This window comes from Sturnira hondurensis, unplaced genomic scaffold (genome assembly GCF_014824575.4).
Source record: "Sturnira hondurensis isolate 20B ecotype Veracruz unplaced genomic scaffold, ASM1482457v3 Scaffold0002798, whole genome shotgun sequence".
Classification (NCBI taxonomy): domain Eukaryota; kingdom Metazoa; phylum Chordata; class Mammalia; order Chiroptera; family Phyllostomidae; genus Sturnira; species Sturnira hondurensis.
Genome location: NW_028075429.1, coordinates 1,707 through 18,261, shown reverse-complemented (window position 1 = coordinate 18,261; position 16,555 = coordinate 1,707). Strand labels below are relative to the sequence as shown.

General features: G+C 38.1%; 1 pseudogene; it reads right to left on the bottom strand.

Annotated features, from left to right (window-relative positions):
• Window positions 1-215: 215 nt before the first annotated feature.
• On the bottom strand, window positions 216-15,891 carry LOC118983336 (myosin-8-like; annotated as a pseudogene).
• Window positions 15,892-16,555: the final 664 nt, after the last annotated feature.

The window sequence follows — 16,555 nt, the reverse complement described above, 5'->3', positions numbered from 1 at the left end:
TTGAATGCTCTGCAAAGCATATAATATTAAAATAATAGCTAGCTGGGAACTGTATTTAAGAGTAATTTTGGAAATAAAAGTGACAGTCTGGTTTTATTTGTAAGTTTACTGTAGTTTTATTTACTCAACATTAAAAGAAGAATAAACTCCAAAAAGGAAGTGACCAAATATACCACATTTTGTGCATCTACTCAGTCATTCCAGAGCATCAGGGCGTGATCACTCTTCACTCATGACTTTTGTGTGAACCTCGCGGCTCTTCACCCGCAGCTTATTGACCTGGGACTCAGCAATGTCAGCCCTTTCCTCGGCCTCCTCTAGCTCATGCTGGAGCTTGCGGAATTTAGCAAGATTAGCATTGGATTGTTCCTCCTGAGAACAGAGATAAAAATGTGAGAATTAGACTATGTGTTTCTCATTGCACTTGTCACCAAACAGGATTATTTCTTCACCTCACATCTTTCCTTCTATGGTCAGTTTGCCATATCTGACTTCAAATATGGACAGAATTTAAAACTTCAGTTACATTTTTTGCTTTAAAGAATGAGAGAAAAAATTATTTTGAAATGGAAGGGAAAATCTTATTATGTCAAACCCATACAAACCTGAAATCCATTTATGGTGTATGGGCTGGGTAGAAAGGAGAAAGAGACCCAGGTGCTCTCCATTACAGAGTTTAGTAAGTAAATGTAAGGTCAAATTATAACTTTGGGAAAATCCCACTTTAAAATATTTTGCCATGTATTTTGACTCTGGTATATAAGAAGGGAAAAATGGGGCTAGGAAGGAAATATGCCACTGTTGGTTGGATTTACTATTTGTACCTCTCCCTTTCTTCTTTCCTGTCCTTACTTCCTACCTACTCCTGCCGGATGTGTCCAGAAGAATGGGAAACAAGTAGGAAAAGCACCAATGGAGAATCTTCCGATATGCCCTTATTGCTCCATGGCAATATGGAGAGAGGAGTCCCTAATAGTGATACTGGTAGTGAGTGGATAAGTCAGTTGGGGTAAAAGATTTAAGGTTTGGGTTTTGAAAACACTTGAGTTTGTGCATTTTTAGAGGGAGAGGAGTATTTACCATGGTATTAATTATAGCTTCTGTACATTCTTTGTACAGCTGTACAAAGAATAACTGTACAGCCATTAAGTAAGATGGGTTAGTTAGAACTTTCTTCTACCCCCAAACCTTACAAATTGTCTAATAATAATATCTCCTCTTAATGTCTTACTGTGTAATTAGGATTTGGGGGTAAATATGTATTTATAAATTCATCTCTCTTAAAATATGAGTTGTATATTCTTACTTTGTCTTATTTTTCATTAATACATTCTTTTTATATATTTAGAACCCCCCCCCAAGTTTTCTTCTTTCCTCAAAGGCTTAAAGATACTTACAGCCTCCTCAGCTTGTCTCTTATATGATTTCACCTTCGCCTGTAATTTATCTACCAAGTCCTGCAGCCTGAGAACATTCTTGCGGTCCTCCTCAGTCTGGAAGTTTGAAAAAAAATTATCTCCATTCAGCCCAATGAAATAAGTATGCTACAGATGGTAAAATAAGTCACTTTGGTATGATGGCAGTAGCTGGGTAAACTTGGTTGACTCTGAGGCTTCCTTCCATCATAGTAATAACAGTTATCATTCTGATTAAATGTCCACTTTGTGTAGGCACTGTGTTTGATAATTATGTAAGGTGGGGCAAAAGTGGTTTACAGTTGTTCATTTGGAAAATAATACAATAATTAATAAATACTACAAGAATAAACCTGTTTCACTATTCACAACTATAAAGCTACTTTTACGCCACTTTGTTCACATCTTTTCCAACCCTTCCTACTCTGGAGAGATGTTATTATTCTGTTTTATAGGTGATGAAACTGAAGTTTAGCATGTTAAGTAATCTACCCAAGTTTAAAAAATAAGAGAGGCCAAATTAGGGCTAATACCCATTTATCTGGCTTTAAAACCTATATTCTTTCTTCTCTTATGCTATAATCTAAAGGGCTTCCTGATTTTCCAAGCTTAGTATAGATCTGTGATAAGCAACTGTGTCATTTGCTTCTTATATATACCAAGTTAATGTGTATCTATTTGTGAGTGACACATAAATTGTCACCAGATTTCCAATTTCCTGCTGGGTGGAAAGCCTGCATATTCTAGAAAGCTATTCCCTTACCTGGTAGGAAAGTTCCTTTACTCTTCTCTCATGTTTCCGCAAACCTTTAACAGCTTCAGCATTGCGTTTCTGTTCATTTTCAACTTCTCCTTCCAGCTCACGTACCTGCACCCAAGAAAGACACTTATAGAGTCAGTCTTGAAGAATATTAATATTAGAATATTAGAATATTAAGACCTACTGAAGATATTAGGTGGATGTCCTGATGGGAGTCAATACATAGGAAGAGAGAAGGGTAGAGGGAAGGCCCTTTTCCCCTTCCCAGATTTGGAGATATTGAGATATGTACCCTGGCCTCCAGTTTCTGGATTTGCTTCTTCCCTCCCTTCAGAGCCAGCTGCTCAGCCTCATCCAGACGGTGCTGCAGGTCCTTCACCGTCTGCTCCAGGTTCTTCTTCATCCGCTCCAGGTGGGCGCTGGTGTCCTGCTCCTTCTTTAGCTCCTCAGCCATCATGGCTGCCTAATTAGCAGATAAATCGTGAAAATAAGGAAAGCTGGTAATGGCACGTAGCATGCATATACATCAGTAAAACAAATGCTCATCTCACATCAGTGATGGCCTTTTTGGCCTTCTCTTCTGCATTGCGTGATTCTTGAATTACTTCTTCCACTTCACTCTGGAGTTGTGAAACATCATATTCTAATTTTTTCTTAGTGTTGATCAGGCTGGTGTTCTGTTAAAAATAGGGGGAATTAATAAGATTTGCAGTTTTCCCTCTGGGATTTTATAAATGTCTTGTTGTCTTATGCAAGAAACTAATGGCATATATATATATATATATATATATATATATATATATTTGTGTGTGAGTGCCTGACACTGGGAGTTTCTCAGTTGGAAGGAATTTAATCTCTGTGAACACTCATGCTTTGGTCCCTTGGGGGATGCTGGATTAGCCTTATGAAAACATTTTCTTAAAATTTCAACCCAGTGGTTTTCAAAGGGAAGTTACTGCCTCATTGGGTATTTGGAAATATTTGGTCATGGATATGTTTGGTTGTCAAAATGGCCAGAAGGTGCTACTGCATTTAATGTCTGGGCAAGTCAGGGATGCTGAGTATCCTGCAAGGCACAGGGACAATAAAAACAACAATATTAAATGGTGAAGTGCCCTTGATGGGAAACAAGGTTTATAGTCAACAGATATCTTTATTCATGTTTAGTCCACATGATGGTTTTCAAAATAAAGAACCAAACCTCATTTTTTAAATAAAAAGTAATACCCTCTTTTTGGGGGTAGGAAGTCTAAAAAAGACACAGCAGAAAACACACTCAAAAACTTCTATACACCCTACACTCCAAGATAACTACAAGAAGGTGTGTCCAACCTTTAGCACACAGGCTGCATGTGGCTCAGGATGACTATGAATGCGGCCCAACACAAAACCATAAATTTATTTAAAACACATTAGGAGATTTTTTTTGTTTTAATTAGTGTTTGTGTATTTAATGTATAGACCAAGACAACTCTTCTGCCCAGAGATGCCTAAAAGTTGGATACCCAATACTACCATTCCTTTTAAACATACATATATTTATAAAAATGGAGTACTTTCACACTAATCCATCACTTAATAATACACTGGCATTTGTTTGATGTGAGGGTCCCACCTGGGTGTGCAGGAGCTGGACACGCTCACTGGCATCCAGCAGCTCCTGTTCTGCGATTTTCCTGCCCCTCTCTGTCTGCTCCAGAGATGCCCGCAGCTCCTCCACCTCAGCCTGCAGCAGGTTGGCTCTGCGCTCAACCATCATCAGCTGCTCCTTCAGGTCCTCCTGGCCCCGGAGAGCATCATCCAGTTGTAGCTGGGTGTCCTGTTTAGTTAAAAAAAAAAGGCCTTAGACACTCTGGAGAGGATGTGAACATCTTTGCAGATGAACTGGAAGAATGTACTGGTGCCAAGAACAGGAATGACAGGAAGCAGCAGGAGTATGGTGATGTCACTAACTCAGATAAGAAAGACTTTTTAGGAGACAGATTCTTGTTCTATTTATGACATTAACTGGTTGTTTTTTCATATGCGAGTCCTGATGTGTATCATTGTGGAGCATTTTCCATATGCTCTAACCCATACTAGATATCTCTTATCTCATTTGATCCTCACAATAACTTATGAAGTGGGTATTTTCACTTTTATTTTATAGGAGAAGAAACAGAGGTTCTGAGAGGTTAAATAACTTGCCTCAAATCAGACAGCTAGTAAGTGACAACAAATTGAGACCCAACCTCAGGCTTATCGAGGTGCCAATGTCTTGCACTTGCTCTCATATTATACTTTATCTCTGGACTTCTATTTGTTCTTTTATATAATATTCTTTAAAAATATTATATTTTATTGTATTTAATTTAGTTACCTTTATATTATGAGCTATATAATTTGTTTTTTAAAAAAGTATGGTTTAACAAGAAGGTGTTTTGAGGAATGGAAGACCAGTAACTTGCTTGACCTATATGAACTGTTAAATGTGGATTTAGTTACCTTCAGGATCCCTTGGGTGTTCCTGTAGTTCCTTAAGCTCTCTGCAGCCAAACGGTTGGCATGGTTCAGCTGGATTTCCATTTCATTCAGATCTCCTTCCATCTTCTTCTTGATCCTGATGGCATCGTTCCTGCTCCTGATCTCAGCGTCCAGCATGCTCTGCATTGACTCCACAACTCTAACGTGGTTTCTCTTCAGCTGGTCAATTTCCTCATCCTTTTCAGCAATTTTCCTGTCAATTTCAGACTTGACTTGGTTCAGCTCCAGCTGAATGCGCAGGATCTTTCCCTCTTCATGTTCAAGAGATGCCTTAACAAAACAGTGATCAATTAATAATAGAAAATAACTTGAATATTTGGACTACATTGTGAGCCAAACTCTTATTAATATCAGTTTATGTAATTGTACAAAGTATGATACAATAGTTCCAGGACCCTGCTAGGTAAATTATTCTTTTGTTTATTCAGTCATGGGTTATACAGGACAGTTCTGTAATACAGGTGCTCAGTAAAATATAAAGTGCTATACAAATATTATTCATGTAAGTACTAACAAAAATTACATGATTAAACTTATGTGAACTCTTCATCTGTTTTATAAACTAAAATGTCCATGTGTGATCTTATAGAAATTCTCAGCTTTAAAATATGTTATTTTCTGATTACATAATACATGTTCACTATAGAACACAGGGGTAATATATAAAAACAAAGGGTAAAAACCTCATGTTGTGCCCCAACTCAGAGATAACCATTTTAATGTGATACATTTTTCCTATTTATATATAGTTCTAAATAGTAAAATTATATTGTATCTGCAAACATGTATATTGCTTTAAAAATTATCTACCATAAATAAATATTTCTCCACATTACAATAGTTATATTAAATCTCTGTATAGAATTTCATCTTATGATATTCCATAATTGTCTTCTTGGATTGGACATCTTTGTGCTTAAAGCTTTACTTCCACTTAAGATTATTTTCTTAGAAATGGAATTGATGGGTCACAGTATTTACATTTTTAAGACTTTTGATTACTATTACCAAATTACCCTTCATAAAAGTTATACAAGTTCAGCTTATTGCCAGCTTGATAATAAGGTATGTATTTTATCACTGCCCACTTTGAGTGTTTTCACTAATGTTTGTCTTTGATTTTTTCCCCCTTACAATGTAGTAATATGTACCTCTGCTTCCTCTAAGGCAGCCTGAATGTCACATTTCTCTTGTTCCATTTGCTTCTTTATTTTCTCCAATTCGTGGATTTGCTTCCCACCCTCAGCAATCTGCTCAGTGAGGTCAGAAATCTCCTCTGTGAGTGAACAGACAAGGGAGAAGTAGTGAGCTGTCGACAATTAGGAAAGGTCCAGTCAGGCTATGTGGGGTAGGTAAATTCAAGAGGACTCACGCTGCAAGTTCTTATTTTCTCTTTTTAGGGTTTCAAGGTGGTCCAGGGATTCCTCATAGGCATTCTTGATCTTGAACAACTCAGTGCCAAGAGAACGGGACTCTTTCTGGGAAGCCTCAAGTTCAGCCTGAGTTTCCTCATGCTTCTGTTTCCATTCTGATAGGACCTGAAAAGCGGTAAATTATCAGCCAATGCAAGGAGAAAGCGAGACCTGGTGACACATAGATAAAGTTTAAGCAGGCTGGGCCACCTTATCAAAGTTCCTTTGCTTCTTATCAAGAGCTGCGCAGGCAGCATTAGATCTCTCCACATCGAGCATGAGGTCCTCAACCTCATTCTGGAGCCGCTGCTTTGTCTTCTCAAGGGAGGCACACTTGGCGTTCACAGCTTCTACATGCTCCTCAGCTTCCTGCAAACGCTGGGCCAGCTTCTTCCTGAAAAGTTAGGCATTTAAGGAGAGTGGGCAAACAATAACCTCCTTGGCCCTTCCATGGGAAATGACATGGTTTTCAAACATGGTAGCCAGAACTCCTTTCTAGATTGCTAAACTGTATGGAAAGGTCCAAAGTGGTGAACAGTTGGATTCAAGTCTTTGGTACGCTGTTGAATTTTTAGAGACTGCTATTAGTGCTCCATGTATCTTACTTCATAAGTAATTCAGAATTTTCAGGACTTCTGATCAAGGATGATTTTGGAGAATGTGTGGCTGGGACAATTTCATTGATTGATTTATATATCTCATCTCATTCCAAGATTATTTGAGACTAACTAGATAATTTTATTGGACAGAAATATACTCAGCATATTTGCTTTCTTAAAGTTTTCATTTTACTTTATTTGTTTCTCTAAAGAAAAATAGTTTCTAATCATATTTGAACAATCTTTTCAGAAGAAGTTGATGGATAGATCAGGACAACTCATGCAGTTTAAGCAAAGACAGTTATTTTTTCCTTCTGAATCATTGACGTTTTAAATTCCCAATTATGGGCCAACTACACATTCTTAAGATTTAGACAAGTCTTTAGCCCTGAAGCCCAAGAAGATCTACTTGAAGTTTCCCTTTGGCCTGTATACAGACTAAGGCTCTACTTGATTTAGACCAATCCTGGTCACTTTGTATTGTTTGATGGCCTATAATATGAGTTTTAAGTCCTCTGCCTTTCTACTGCAATGCGTCAGGTAGGCTCTGGAGTCAGAACATCTGGTTCTAATCCCAGCTGTACCATTATTAATTATATGCCCTTGGGCTAGTTGGTTAACCCCTCATAGCCTCAATTTCCTAATCTGTAAGTAGGGATAAGAATAATAATATTAACTAATGTTGCTGTGAAAACTAAATGAGCTAATGTATATGTAATACCTGACATATATTGTGCACCAGCAAATGTTAGTGTCTGGTTTTATTATGTTACCATGATCATCAATATCACCACAACTATTTCTGTGAGTTTCTGAGTTAGGCAGATAAGAAACCATGTCATTTTCCTCCCCCAGGGTTCACAGTACATACTTGGCCTCCTCCAGCTCCTCGGTGCGCTGGATGGCATCTGTCTCATACTTGGTCCTCCACTGGGCAACCTCACTATTGGCCTTGGACAGTGCTCTCTGTAGCTCAGCCTTGGATTCCTGCTCCTCCTCATACTGTTCCCGCAGCAGGTCACAGTCGTGGCGGGAGGACTGCAGGGCATGGGCCAGGGCATTCTTGGCCTGGGGAAGTACCAATGCAGCGATTTACATTCATTTATTTAGTGATATTTAATTTATACATCCAAAGTAGAACCTAACTGGTCAGGTTTAAATTTGATTAGCCAAGATCTTAGATAAAACTTACTTTAGTTTCTTCTTCTAGCTGACGTTTCATGTCCTCAATCTGCTGAGTAGATGTTTGTTTGCTCCTTGAAAGCTGAGAGACTAAAGCATCTTTCTCATCTAATTGTCGGGAATATTCACCTAAGAATAATAGGAGTAAAGTAATTCATTCATTAGTGGCATTAAAAATTAGCCCAAAGCTTTTATATTTATATGTATGAGGTCTGTCCAGAAGGTATCCAGCCATGCAATATGAAAAATAGAGAAATTTACTGAAGAAGACACAAGAAACAAGAAACATTGTACGTAACACAATGGCACCTCAAAGTAGTTACCCTTGAACCTCACACAGTTCTCCCAATTGCCATCAGCTGTCCCAACATAAATTCCTGAATCTCATCAACAGTCTGAAATCCCTTCCCTTTCAAAGGTGATTTTACTTTTCGGAAAATCGAGAAGTCACGGGGTGCCTAATCTGGGCTGTATTTGGACTGAGTTACCTGGGTGATTTGATGTTTTGCCAAAAAGCTCTGCATAAGATGTGATGCATGTGCAGGCATGTTTTTGTGGTGAAGCTGCCAATCACCAGTTGCCCATAGCTGCGGCCTTCTGAATCATCTGAATAGTTTCCACAGAGTAATATTCAAGCTTAACCCAAAATTTAATGCAGACTCATTGCTCTACTTATTTAGAGAGCTCCAGTATTTAGAATGTGACAGCCATACAGTACACATGCTCACTCAACTTCATTAGTTGTTCCACCCATTAGTACCATGAAGTTGCCATTCACTCATGTGTATTCCAGTTTACTTTCCTTGGCTGCCAGGTTACATTGATGTTGTGCACTGTTCTCACTATATTAACAATAGCTGGGCTTTTTCTGGACAGACCTTGTATACATATATATCAAATATATACTTCGTATATTACAGAACTGCTTAGGATTGGAGATTAAAGAGTATAGTTTCATAGGAGTGTAACTTCTATGAAACAAGTATACTTGCTTGCTGATTTTTTTTTAAGATTTTATTTGTTTATCTTTAGATGGGAAGGAGAGAGGGAGAGAAACATTAATGTATGGTTGCGTCTCATGCATCCCCTGCTGGGAACTGGCCTGCAACCCAGGCATGTGCTCTGACTGGGAATCAAACCACGATCCTTTGGTTCACAGGCCCATGCTCAATCCACTGAGCTACACCAGCCAGGGCTGCTTGCTGATTCTTACTTATTTTTTCCTTTCTGATCTGCTCAGCAAATTCAGATAGTTTGTTTATTCCCTCTCTAAAATGTGAGTATTGCAATTAAGAACCTCTGGAATTGGTTGTCTAGTGCAAAGTTTCAGGATTCATAGAAAGGTCTTTACCTGCCTCTGTCTGCAGGCGAGCTTTTTGAGCCGTCAGGTCATTGATGAGTCGGTGCTGCTCTTCTTCCTTTGATTTCAGTTCACTCACCTGATCCTCTAGTGTACGGCACATCTTCTCAAGGTTTCCCTATGGGACATGTGGCAGCAAAGGATGAGACACTGTGTGCAGTAAAAAAAGTTAAAACTTGATTCTTATAATATTCTTAGAGTGAATAAATTTATACTGTGTGAGTAGAGGGTTATGGCACCAACTTTATGAAACATGCTGGTATTTGAGCATGGTGAGTGCAGTGTCCCTAGAGAGGTCATTGTTGGAGCCCATTCATTGGTCCCAATAAGACTGACACTTGCTTAAAGTGGATTGTGAGATAATCTTAATGGGTCATTTCCGGCATTTAAAAAATGAAATAGAATGGGATATATTAGAATAGAAAATATTACATTAATTCTATAAACTGCCCTTTAACAATGTTTAATGGCAGAGAATGTGGGTGTTCTTATAGGCTATTATTTAACCTCATTTAGAGACAGTATTGGGTACCTTGGCTTTGGAAATGGCCTCTGAGTTACTGCTAAGGTCATCGATCTCCATCTTCATTTCACTCTTCTCCTTCTCCAGCTTCTGCTTGACCCTCTGCAGGTTGTCTATCTGCTCCCCAAGTTCAGCCATACTATCTGCATGCTTCTTCCTCAGGGTGGCCGCTGTGGCTTCGTGCTGCAGGGTGGCCTCCTCCAAGTCCCTGCGCATTTTCTGGAACTCAGCCTCCCTCTTCTTGTTCATCTCAACCTGGACTGAAGTGGCCCCCCCAGCCTCTTCCAGCCGCTCACTGATCTCCTCCAGTTCCCGGGAGAGGTCAGAGCGCTGCTTCTCTGCTTTGGCCCGAGAGGCCCGCTCTGCCTCAATTTCCTCCTCCAGCTCCTCCATGCGGGCCTGTGAGTGACACAATCATATTAACATAAGTTCATCTCAATTTCAGGTTTATTTTCAGAGTACATGAAAACGGAGGTGAGATGACTCACCTGCAGCTCTTTGATCTTTTTCTGTAGCTGAATTTCTACTGCTTGCTCATCTTCAATTTTGCTTAGTAGGTTGCTGATTTCAAATTCTTTCCTTTAAAAAGAAGAATAAAACATATTAGTACCCATGTGAATTTAAAGATGATATCATGTAGAATTTTTTTCTGGAGTTCCTACTTTTTAAGTTTTTCATCAAGTTGCTGTTTGTCATTTTCTACATCCATTGTGGATTCCTGGGCCAATTTTAGGTCTCCCTCCAGTTTCCTCTTTGCTCTTTCTAGATCCATCCGGATTTTCTTTTCTTGTTCCAGAGACCCTTCAAGCTAGTAAGAAGGTAAAATGTGTTAAAATTGAAAGTATGTTTTAAAAAATCTTTCAAATGATTATTAAATATATACTTACATCATCCACTTGCTGCTCTAGCTTGGTTTTGGCTTTGGTCAGGGTGTTGACTTTGTCCTCTTCTGCCTGCAGGTCATCCAGGGTCTGCTGGTGGGCCTCCTGGAGGGCCTTCTTCTCCTTGGTCAGCTTAGCTATGGTTTCATCCAGGCCTGCCATCTCCTCTGTGAGGTTTTTCACCTAGAAAGTCAAGGAAGAGAATGTTTCTACTATCAAGCAGCTTATTGGGTGGTAGAGCCTCTATAGAGTATAACAGAATATGTTTCATACCTTGTTCTCCGTGGCGTGTTTCTCCTTTTCAACCTTGGCCAGTGTCAGCTCAAGGTCATCAATGTCTTTCTTCAGTTCTGAACATTCGTCCTCCAGTTTCCTCTTCTTGGCTGTCAGCTCAGCATTGATCTCTTCCTCATCCTCAGCTCTCTCAGTCACCTCTTTGATTTTGGCCTCCAGCTGGATTTTGTTTTTAATCAGCTGGTCACACCTTTCCTCTGCATCAGCTAAGCTGTCTGCTTCCTATGGGGAGATTCCATGAGATATTTAGAGAATTTGTTGCTTAATTTGAACTTGTTCTTGCACAGAAGTGTTCATTGAATTTTGATGAATTTTTTCGGTATGAATATAAATTAAACTTAATTGAATATTACTACATAGCCTGGAGAAATGCAGCTAATTATAAGTAAGACTAGATTTAGAAGCAAATTAGTTTGAAAAATAATTGGAGTGAAGTAATTGACTCTTTTAAAGAGCAGTGTGTAAAACAGTGAAATGACCAAAGGAAGCCTGGGTTTTTGTTCCAAAGTTGCCACCACATGTATGACCTTCATAGCTTTATTCCTCTTACATTCAGTTATCTCATATGTAAGTAAGGTGTTTGGAATAAATCATTGCTAAGAGCTCTTCAGCTATAATATACCCATATAAAGATTTTGACTTAGTCAAATTGGTTAGTTTGTTTTTGAGCATTTCGTACTCACTTAAACAACTAGTTACTAGATTGAATTTAAAAGAGAAAGGAAAAAACTTATGCCAATGAATACCTTTCCATGAAGCATTTTTAATACTTTCAAAATTTTCCTGATAGTCCATAACAGTGCTGTAATTATCCAAAATTTTCATTTCAATTTTTAGAGTTAACTTAGTCTCAAAATGGATTTTGGAAAATATAAGAATATGTACTTTGAGAAACCACATTAGCTCAATAACATTTTTATAAATCACTGAAGGACTCAATTAAAAATCAGTTTAGCTACCAACTTACTAGATTACACTGGCCTGGGAAATTTCTTAAGCTTCTCAGTGTTTGTTTTATTCATGTCATAAGGTTTTTAAATGCTTAAATGGATGATAATGGGGACTTCCCAGGGTTCTTCTGTATCTGTTTTTCACAGTGATACACAGAACAAGTATTTACTCACTGACTGAAAATAATGCACACCAAAGAAGTTAAGATGAAGAGACTGATCCTATGCTTTTGGGAAACTAATTTTCATATTAGTAAAGTTATCAAAAGGAAAAGTTGAAAATAGCTTAAAATGTTTAGGAAAACTATTCTTTTCACAGGTTTCTTCATGATGTTGAGCTTGCTGGACCAAGTAAAGTTGCAGTTAGCCAGAGTGCAGATGCCAAACCTACTATTCACTGTGACTACAACTATTTCCTTATCTAATAAACAGAGGCTTTAAGGACTTGGCATCTGTACTGAAGGAGGAATTGTAGACTACACTGAAATACCCTGGTAGTTCAGTACAAGTACTGCATATAAATTTATGGAGCTAAATCTTGGAGACTGAGAAAAAGAGATACAGAGAGGAATAAGATTAACCATCTTTCTTGAATTTAAATACAATCTTACACACCTGCATTAAAAAATAGGGCTATATTTTAAGGCAGGGATGAATCAGGCAAGGCAAATGGATAAAATGAGATTGGGGGCTTGTGTTTAAATAGCTTTCTTTATGTTAAACTTGTGATTTGTTATGTACATTCTTCTATCTTTCCTTTTCTACTCATAATTTGGAAGCAATTGTGACTTCCTCATAAAAATATTGTAAGTTAAGTGAAATACTAAAAGAACAACTTGAGATTTTCTTTTTCATGAAAAGGTCATTTGTAAATCTAATGTATGTGTGAATTCCAGAAAAGCTTCAATAACATTATACATGCAAAATACAGAGTACTCACAGCTTGAACCTGGAGTTGCAGGTCATTTTTCTCTTTTAAGAGAGTGACCATTTTTTCCTCTAATTCCTTCCTTTTTGCTTCTGACTTGGCCAGTTCATCTTTGATTTTCTGAAACTCTTCCTTCATGGTGGCCATCTCCTTCTCAGTCTCTGCACTCTTCAGCAGGGGCTTGATCCTGAAGAACAGTTTCATCCAGGGCCAGTGCTTGACGTTCATGAATGCACGTACATTATACTGGATGCAGAAAATCGCTTCTCTGGAATGACATGGAAATATCATTGTACATTGATCTAGAAGAAACAATGTTATTATTTTTATATACAAACTCCCCTTTTGCTGACCCCTCATATATAAATTATATGTCAGCCCTGGCTGGCGTGGCTCAGTGGATTGTGTGCCAGCCTATGAACCAAAGCGTCACCGATTCGATTCCCAGGTAGGACACATGTTTGGGTTGCAGACCAGATCCCCATTTGGGGGTGCCCAAGAGGCAACTGTACATTGGCATTTCTCTTTCTCTCTGTCTTTGTCCCTTTTACTCTGTCTACAAATAAAATAAGTAAGATCTTTTAAAAATCTTTAAAAATCAATTATATATCAAATTCTGTGTGTTATATGCAGGCTTTACACACACATGTGCAGGCATGCACACATCTTCACACTCACACTCAGAGTAAGCCTCAGTATAATCACTTTGCTAATGTATGCTGATCATATTGAATGATTTTGGGTTTTCAAGTTCCTATTGCATTAGCTAAGAAGCCGACTTTAGAGGGGGAATACTTTACATGTGTGAACATCATTTTAAGATCATTTGAGATATTATAATATTAGTGATTTGGGAGTGGATGTGGCAATTGTAAATTGATTCTGTGCGTGGCTGTTGGCATATGGATGTGAACTGTGAAATGGCATAGGTTGCTTTCTGAATTGCCTCACCTAAATTGAGTGTATTATTTATTATACTGTACCATCCTCGAAGCCTTCCCTCTTACTTCACTCACCACTGCATTATCTGGGCTATAAGCTTCTGTTGGCTTCTTCAGAAAATATACTGGCTTTTATCAAATTCTTTCAAATGCCTCATTCTTACTTGCTCAATTTTTAATATCTGCAGGGTATTTAGCATAGGATGAGCTTCAAAATTTGTTTTGCTTAAATAAAATTGTAAAATAGCAATGAAAGAAAAGCCCTCTCTGCAAACTGTAATAATAGACTGGCAAGGTTTGACTGCCTTGTAGCAGTGTGTACTTTTCTTCAAGCTTTCTAAAATGGAATTATATTCTTATAGGTCCAATTTATAAGAACCATAACTCTGAAAAGGCAGATTCTGTGACACAAATCTTCATGGAGACACATGTAAAAGACTTGGGGTGACTTATTATGCAGACCTAAATGAGTACTTAATGAACAAAATGAATGCAAAATGGTGTCTAAGGACAGGGAATGCAGTAGTGAAGTATAGATAGAGCTGAATGAGGTTAATTAGAGAAAGGAAGAATGGAAATTTTGAATTCATAAATTGACATATTAGGATGAAAGGAGAGGGTTTATGCAAACCTTGAAAATCAGAGATAAGCAAATTGTTTAGCTTGGCTGCAAGGGCTAAGCTAAGGATAATCTGTTATTGTCATTGGCAATGATAGATTAGGTGGGGAATAGAGAGGGCTTGACAGCCACGCAAGGTAACTTGGATTTGATGTGGGAGACTTTGGGGAACCACAAACAGATATGATATGATGAAAATAGTGCTTATTGTACATTATTCCTGCAGCAGCTCTATGTGAGATAGATGGGAAGGGAAAAATTGGAGGGAGGGGAGAAGTTTTGGAGGGGATTCAAGTGAGAGACTATAAGCAAAAACTGATGAGTTGTAAGAGTGAGTTCTGAACTGGGTGAAAAGCACATATTAGCCGTAAAATGAAAGAGTTAATGAATGAGGAAGGCTGAGCGATAGTCTCTAAGGGATCTTACAAATCTGGTATTCTGCATATTTGTTACCTCCTTTGCAACATCTTCTGATATTCCACCCTCATTAGGAAACCCCTACAGACTGCTTGAGTCCGTGTTATAATCTGGGCCAATTTGTCATCTCTCATTTCTTCCAGAAGACCCAGAAGGCCAGCTTTGAAGAAAACCTTTGAAGAGAAAAGGAGAGTCAAAAAACATCCCCTGTACTACATGAGGCAGAGACATGGTAGAAGGTATGTGGACATTGCAAATAAATAACAGCTGTACCTTTGTATGTCCAAATTTATATTGGGTGTGATCAATGTCAATAGAAGCAAGAAGTTTCTCAGAAGCCTTCTTGCTGTCAATGAACTGTCCCTCTGGGATAGCACTTGCATTTAGAACTTTGTATCTGTACAATCAAAGAAAGAAAGGTTAGGAATGTGTGATTGTATATGAAAATCAAATTATTTGAAAGGAAATATCAAGAAAATCTCAGAGAAAAAGTAAAAGTAGAAAATCCAAATAGTAAAACAATATGATTTAAGTTCAGATAGTAAACCAACATGATTTTTCTGTTGTCTAATGCATGTCTCCTCCTTCTTTTTAAGAAGTGCCACCTCTTCAAAACTGTTATTCTGTTCTCCCACCACAAGTTTATTTCATTTGGCTTTTTAATTTTACAATATTTACAAAGCAGAAGACATGAAATATAATAAACAGAGGATAACAATTAAGACGATTAAATCTTCACAGCATTCAGTGAAATACAACGAAGAGAGACTGGCCTTTGTTTAAAGTCCCCATATAAGATTCTGCTTGGGAATCCCTTCCTGCAGATTCTGATGCCTTCCAACACACCGTTACACCTCAGCTGGTGCAGGACAAGTCCATGCTCCATGGCCCCTAAAAATATATTAGAGTACTTACTACTGGGCATTGAGTTTTCAAACTTGTGCCTGCTTGATTATTTCATGCTCTCATATCTTACCAGGAGTTTTAGTTTCATTGGGAATGATACACCGTACGAAGTGAGGATGTGTGCTTCTCAGATTGGTCATCAGTTTATTTAAGTTTTCCTAGAAAACCAGATAGAAGAGACCTAATGAAAAAGTTCTATTTCAGATTTCTGTTTTGCAATTATCTAGAACTAAGCTATATATTCTCTTAACTATTAGGCATAATTCTGAAGCTTCAGTTGCTCTGTATTTTAAAGGTATTAAGATCCTAGCCTGCCAAATAACCAAAAGGCCAAGATACTGGGAAGCAATGCAGCTCTCCAAGGTAGTAACATATCTTATAAACAAACTGAGAATTCAGTAGCCTTGATGCACAGGAAGTGTTCTCAATTGGGAGTCAGAAGACAGAAGACTGGCTTTGCTCTGCCACTAACGAACTGCTTGACTCTACAAAATTCTTTGTCTTTTGGACCTCATCTTAAAATAATTGAGATTACTTCTGAGGTTTCTTTCATCTCTCAGTGCTAATAATCTTCACAGTAGGGGTTTACCTTGGTAATGTAGGATAGCAGTTGTTCCAACTTTTGCCAATTCTTCCTTGGTTTATTATTCCCTGGGACCTGAAACATCTTGTTTTATTTTTTGTATTTTTTAATGAGTCTAAAATCATGAAACTATATATCCTTGTGTGGGTGGATCATAGGTACATGAAAATGATCCATAGCCTGAAGCATTTAGGAGGGAATAATTAGAATAATTGCTTATGAAAGGTGATGGTGTTTTACTCAACCATAGAAAACTCACAGG